We start from the raw sequence: 7,421 nt of genomic DNA, 5'->3' as shown, positions 1-7,421 counted from the left end.
GTCAAAAAAGGCATCCTTGGAAATAGGGGTATTGAATGAGGGGAGGGAAATTTGATCATTCAAGTTGCTCTTTAGAAGGAGAAGTAACTCCTAGGGAGGAGTAAGTTGGAGACATTCAACTTTACTTTCATTTGGGTCTCCGAATCTATTACTCACAAGATGGCATGACTTATAAAATAATTTAAAAACATTATTCACTGTAAGAAAAAATGTCAACAAAACATTTTTTTAAAGCTTATTCATTTTTTGATAGAGTGAGACAGAGCGTGAGTTGGGGAGGGGTGGAGAGAGAGGGAGACACAGAATCTGGAGCAGGATTCAGGCTCTGAGCTGTCAGCACAGAGCCCGACACAGGGCTCGAACTCACGGACGGTGAGATCATGACCTGAGCTGAAGTCAGACGCCCAACCAACTGAGCCACCCAGGCGCCCCTCGACAAGACATTTTTGATAGACATTATCAGTTGCCTATCCAGGATATTTTCTCTCCTTCCTATTCCCTAATGGACTCTAAGTATTTCCTAGGGTGACATTATGCCTAAATGAATAACCCAGTTTCCCTAGATACCCACCAAGGGACACGCAACATGTAAGTAGAAGTTACTGGAAGGTACTTGTGGGAAAGCTTGTTAAAGGAGGAACATTCAAATGGCATGTATCTTTTTTGCATTTTTGCCCTTTGCTTTTGCTCTCTCACTCTTCTCTCTGCCTGAGGATGGAGCAGGCAGCTTGCAGCCATGAGGATGAAAGCTGTTCATTAACGGTGGAGAAGCAGAGAGAGAGAGGAATCTGGCTCCTTCCAGCTTTGCAGAAACACCATACAAAACCTGAGTGCCCTACTCTGGCCACATCATGGCATGAGGAAAATAAACATCTTTTCAACTAAGATACACTAGTCGTGCTTCTGTTACATGGAGCCAGACAGAATATTTGTTATTATAATCTTTGCTTCAGTGATATGTATTTTTTTTTATCCCCAGCCCTCTACTTATTATTTCTTTTTCTTTCATCCCAAAAGTAACAATCTTGGTCTGGCATTTCTGATGCCTGCATTTAAAGTCATTTTCTAAATCAGTATTGTAGATTTTCTTGCCTGTCTTTATTATCCACTTGGGACCTCCCCCCCCCCCCATGGGTAATATTAAGGTGACCCTCTGGATTTGAAATAAAGTCAAGGTGATTTGCTCATCTGAGGATTGTGTCCTCCATGCTAATTGCATTATCTCTGTCACTTGACTCTGTGAAATGACCAGCCTGAGATAGGCTTACTACTATTTATTTCTTCTACAGTCTCCATATTTATATGAAAGTTGTTTTGCCATCCATTCAAATTTGTAAAAAATGACTAATATGATTTCAAGGGCCAGAATCTAGTTCCATTCAAGTATTTGTACTTACAATATCAAAAATACATGATTTTCTAAGTAGATGATATGAAATCTTTGAATTCGTTTTTGGCTATTCATATTTTTATACTGAAAGAGATATGTTAAGGAGAAGAAATGGTGGTGAAATAAGATTGAGTCATGATGCACTGAACTAAGGCCAACCTCTAAATTTTCAAATTTGGAGAACATTTGGATTCTTTTTTTTTTTAAGTTTATTTATTTATTTTAAGAGAGAGAGTGAGCACAAGTGGGGGAGGGGCAAAGAAAGAGAGGGAGAGAGAGAATCCCAAGCAAGCTCCACACTGTCAGAACAGAGCCCAATGCAGGGCTTGACCTCACAAACCATGGGATCATGACCTGAGCTGAAATCAAGAGCCATTCACTTACCTGAGCAAACCACCCAGGTGCCCTGAGAATACTTGTATTTTCTTTTTTTTTTTTTCTTAAAAAATATATATTTTTTAATGTTTATTTATTTTTGAGAGAGAGACAGAGACAGAGACAGAGACAGAGAGACAGAGTGTGGTCAGGGAGGGGCAGAGAGAGAGGGAGACACAGAATCCAAAGCAGGCTCCAGACTCTGAGCTGTCAGCAGCACAGAGCCTGACGCAGGGCATGAACTCACAAACCCTGAGATTATGACCTGAGACAAAGTCAGACACAACTGGCTGAGCCACCCAGGCTATGGCAATACCATCCTGAACACGCCGGATCTCCTCTGATCTGAGAAGCTAAGCAGGGTGGAGCCTGGTTAGTACTTGGATGGGAGAATATTTGGATTCTTAAACAGCCCTCTCAATCCACTTTCGTCCCATGCCATCAACAGAGATTCCCTAGGAATTTGGATGAGCTTGGAGTTCTTGAGAATTTTGATCTATCTAGGATAGAAACTCCTTAAGGATACTGCTCTAAAATCGCTTTTAGAGTCCAAATGATGAACAACAACTTAGCATCCTGTTTTAATATGCTATTAGTAAAGCACCTGACAATTACCAGTGGGCTAAATACCAATCTCTTTCATGGGCTGGTCTCTGAAATATATATTAGATTGTGTTCCAAATCCTGTTTGAAAGTATTCGATGATTGAATGCAATGGGATTGTTCAATTATTAAACGGAGTATTGTGAATATGGGCATTAAGATCTGTGTTTATCGCTTAATTATTCTATCATCTATGGATAATGAAGACTGGCTCATATGATAGATTCATCTCTCCTCTTCTTTCCCTAAGCTTTTTCCCTCTAATTAGTTCCATAATCTTGCTTCTATCTCCTGTGGGAATCTGCTTCCAGTTTGGCCTCTTCATAAAAATAAGATGAAAATAAATTCTGACTTCTCATGCACTTATTGTTGATAAATAGTTATACCAACTTTTGTGTGTGAGGGAGGCATTTGTGCTGATCCTGTATTTGTAAAGAGGTATGATATGGTCTCTCTATTTAAGGTACTTGCAATTTAATTAAAAGTAGGGATGATGATGCGGTGCCTGGGTGGCTCAGTCAGTTACATGTCTGACTCTTGATTTCAGCTCAGGTCATGATCTCACCGTTCATGAGGTCGAGCCCATGTCAGGCTCTGTGCTGATGCTGCAGAGCCTGCTTGGGATTCTCTCTCTCTGTCTCTCTCTCTCTCGCTCTCTCTCTCTGCCCCTCTCCTGCTCGCTTGCATGGGCTCTCTCTCTCTTAAAATAAATGGATAGACTTAAAAAAAATCTTTAAAAAAATAAGGAAAAATAAAAATAAAATATTAAAAAAGAAAAAAAGAAAGGATGATTGCAATGGTGGTATAGACTGTATGACAAATAAGTTGCACAAAGCCTATCTCCCAAGATGACATTCTCCATGTGGAATCTGAAGTCTTAGAAAAGGCAGGACTTAGATGCGTTTTGCAGGAAGGATAAAAATACACCACTCATGGATGCAATGGGGTGTTAATTCTAATGATGATAATGAGAGCTACCACTGACAATTTACCATGGGCCAAATGTTATATTAAGCATCCTACAAAGATAATCCCATTAAGTTTTCATTATGACACTGTTTTGCAATGAATTTTAATTTTCACTCCCATTTTAGAGAAGAGAATACTGAGGGTTAGAGAGGTATTAGCTAGGTCAACCTAGCTAATAAATGGCAAACATAGGATATAAATCCAAGGTAGTATGACCCCAGATCCGTTTCAGCTCTAGACAGGAGGACCTGAGAGACAAATTATATCTACCTTTGATCCATTTCCCGTAATGTAGAATTGTTAGCTCTTAAATTATGCTCAAATTAGTGAACCAATACCCCTGGATTTCAGTATGATGGCTTTAAAATCAAGGAACTCTGCACTTGGGCTTATTTAATGGGCTGATAAACTGCCAGGACTGTGAATTCATTGTTAAACATTAGCCTGGAAGTGAAAGATAAGAATGCACATGCTTTGTCTACAGATGGAGCAAGTTGTCATTCAAAGCTGCAAAATATAGCTAAGGAGTTTAAGAACTGAGGGGAACATAAGTTCAAGACCCAGGAGGAGAACATGAGACCAGACAATATGCCAATTAATGGAATTAAGCTGAAAAGATTTAAAATGAGGTCCCCTCAGGAGACAATGTAAAAGAAAAGGCAGTTAATTCAATAAGGACAAAAGGATAAGCGAGCTAACTATGAGAGGATCAGAATATTTAAAGTTGATAGTGTCTTAAGAATTAAAGAACACTGGCTTGTGATTGCTGTGAATTTATTATGCCCCAGTAGCTCAGTCTAATTTGGTCCCTTCATCCTTTGAACAAATATTCTCATCCTGAGATTCCAGGACAAAAGAAATAATCCTTTTTGTTGCAGTCAAGCTATAAAAGTGATTATGATCAGCAGCCATTCACAGAGGAATAAATAAAGGACCCATCCATCATGCTAGTAAAGTTTTCTGTCCATCTGTCATGTTGCATTTCAAAGACGATTTCACCACATTTTAGTTGTTTTAAAAGGTGTACTTAAAAAATGCATTTTATACTTCGAAACTCCCCAGTACACAGAGAGTTTAAATGTATGGATGTAATTTCCCTTTTGCTAAGCAGGTTTTAGAGTGCCAAAGGCATGGCAGGGGGTAGTTAATAGAGTGTAATAAAATGAATCTGTATGTCTCTGTAGCAAACAACTGAAAATATGAATTTAGAAGATTCTGTTATAGACTGCGTTCTCTAGCAAAGCAGTTGCTCAGTGTCATTATTCAATTGTGTATCAACAAATGTGCCTCTAAAGACCAAAGTCTAAAGACTACAGCAGGGAGGTTTAAAATGCTACACAAAATGCAGAGGTACCAAAATCCCTTAACTGAGCTTTGGCAGGTGCATACTTGGAGGAGTGGCTTTGTGAGGACACGTGATTGGCGGAGACAGATAACATATCTGAAATCAGAAGGATATAAACTAAGAAGAACCATTTATGGGAAAGAAAAAATTTTAATCAGTGGATATCAATGAGACTGGAACAGCACAATTATATTTAGAAGCTTTTTCCTTCTTATATTTATACCTGGAGGCTATCAGTCTTTATAATTGTTCTACAGCTGATAAATTATACCCTTTTATTTTTTATGAAGCCCCGGTCTACACAGATTTCATCATCTGAAAAATTCAAGAGCAAGACCAATAAATTTGATGTTTTTTTTTCTTTTGGTGTGAATTGAATGATCTAGATTTTCTGGCAAATCAACCATACATGTACATAATTTTCTTTTGCTCTAAGCCTATGTGTACACATAACTAAAATTAGTTCCTTAAATGTGGCAAAAAAATGTTGTTAGTTTATAAAGAAATACAGTAGTGTCTTAAATTCTGCAAAGTCTCTGCTCTAAAACGTTTATTTAAAATATTTAGTTCAAACTAGGGGTGGATGATGGAGATCCTACTCTGTTAAACAAATAGTCCTTTCTCTCCCATTGTTGTTGTTGTTGTTGTTGTTGTTCACCATATAGTTTAAGGGACTCACCACTCAGGTTATGGGTAGAAATGTGTCGTGCTAGAATTTCTGACACCCATTAGCTCCAATGAATCTTAGCTCTTAATTAAGAATAAAAGATGACACTGTTGGCTCACCTGGAATCCCTCAGAATCTTCTAAAGAGGTCCTTCTTACAGGGAACCTGGGTGGCACAGTTGGTTAAGCATTCAACTCTTGATTTCGGCTCAGGTCAGGATCTCACAGTTTGTGGGATCGAGTTCCATGTCAGCCTCTGCACTGTTAACACAGAACCTGCTTGGGTTTCTCTCTCCCCCTCTCTCTCTGCCCCTCTCCTGCTCGTGTCCCTGCACTTTCTCTCCCTCTCTTTCTCAAAATAAATAAATAAACTTGAAAAAAATTATTTGAAGAGTTCCTTCCCAGGATTGAGTAAGTGTGACATTGCCATAAATCTACTTTCTCGGAGTTTTTAATATATTTTTTGTAAGGGTCTATAAACTTACAAGATCCAAAAGTAAGAACCTGTTTTTGAATAAAATATCCCTGAAAGTTGAATACATACTTGAAACACAGTTTATATTTGGCATAGAGCTTCAAGGGCACAACCCACAAGTGAATGCCAATGTTTGCATTACCCACTAGTTGTTCTATTTCTCTGGTGGCATCAGATGAAGAAAAGGACCTTTGTATAATACTGATCTATAGGAACATTTAGTTCAACACTTCCATAATCCAGTAGCATAGTGGAATTGGAAGATCTAGCAAGTGGGTAATTAAAATACTCTGCCTATGATGTGCATGGTACTGTGGTAGGTATAAGAAAAGAAAGAAGATGTGAGGTAGGATTCTTAACCGGCTAGAATGCACACATGTGGCAGCATGAGCTAAGTGCCATAGCGTAGTAAGGTAGGGAAGGAACTAACAATTTTATGAAGGTTTGTAGCCTTAACCCAATGGTCTTTTGTTTTGGTGGGGGAGGTAGGGGCAAAGGGAGGGTAGGTGATTAGTATGTTTTAGGTGCTGTATGGGAACTTTATTGATTTTAGGTAATTTAATTAATGGTACAAATAATAGACGTTATAGAAGTTAGGGCTGAAAAGGTAGGGAATTACTATAGATTGGATTATCTGGAAAAGGCTTCATGGGATAGCTGTAGGACGAGGTAAAGTGAATGGAAGTTAAAAAAAAAAATGGGTTTGGTGGTTGTGGAGAAAGAAGGCCCTTGAGTTAGAGAGCGATCTAAGTCTGGTAAGGTGGGAGGGATTTGTGAAAAGTATTTGGGGAATAGGAATATGACAGTTTCACTGCTCTTATCATTTGTCATTCCAATGGTGCCTCGCTGATGCAAAGGCTATCAATAATTCATCTGACCTGTTTACTTTGACAGCCACAGAAACAACTGAACGGAGATCCTTTCCTTTTTTGAGATTCACGGCATGTAGCAAATGATCATTCAGTGGAGCCATGCCAACTCCTTGTTCTGCAAATTGCAAATGTTTCAGCCAAGCTGTTCCTCTGCTGTCTTGGTCAGTGTTAAAAGGTCAATGTTCTCTTTGTATACTTAGGGCAGTCAGAGCTGCTTTAATCCCAGAAAGGGTGTCTCACTTATATTGTATGCTGATTTGTTGACTCAGCAAGGAATTATCTTCTAATATAATTCTAAGATCGCTGACTATGAAGCCTATCCAACCTAAATGAAACCCCTGCTCCTTCAGCCAGAGAAAACTCTGTGCCATGAAATCACCTTTTTGAGAAAGTTGCTAATGTCTGAGAATTATCTCCAAGGTAGTTCAACAAAAATAGAAATCAGAAAATTCAGACAAAGGGATCTGCAGCTTGGATTCACCTCTTTATTTTCTCCTGTGTTTGGAAATGAGACTAACACATCATAGTGTGCCCTGGTTAAAATGATCTAGAAGACCCAAGCTTTCCAAGAGAAATTCAGAATTTACAAACACAATCGAAGTTTTCCCAGACATTTTTTTTTGTCTTCTGAGTTATTTTTCTCTTAAATATTCCCAAATAACTCTAGTCACCATTTGTCAGGACTGAACAAATCCCATGCCTTCTCCAGGAATTTGTATGAATGCT

General features: G+C 38.6%; 1 long non-coding RNA gene across 2 annotated transcripts in view; it reads left to right on the top strand.

The window, feature by feature from the left end:
• The first annotated feature begins 2,065 nt into the window (after positions 1 to 2,065).
• The window catches only part of LOC109493379, an 80,207-nt gene continuing 74,851 nt past the window's right edge, over positions 2,066 to 7,421 (top strand). For both annotated transcript variants that reach the window (XR_002737311.2, XR_006588153.1), the window contains exon 1: positions 2,066 to 2,137. This is a non-coding gene — a long non-coding RNA (uncharacterized LOC109493379). The remainder of the gene's footprint in view (positions 2,138 to 7,421) is intronic.

The sequence above is a fragment of the Felis catus genome, chromosome D3 (assembly GCF_018350175.1).
Source record: "Felis catus isolate Fca126 chromosome D3, F.catus_Fca126_mat1.0, whole genome shotgun sequence".
NCBI classification, from domain to species: domain Eukaryota; kingdom Metazoa; phylum Chordata; class Mammalia; order Carnivora; family Felidae; genus Felis; species Felis catus.
This window is presented reverse-complemented; position numbering and strand designations above follow the sequence as displayed.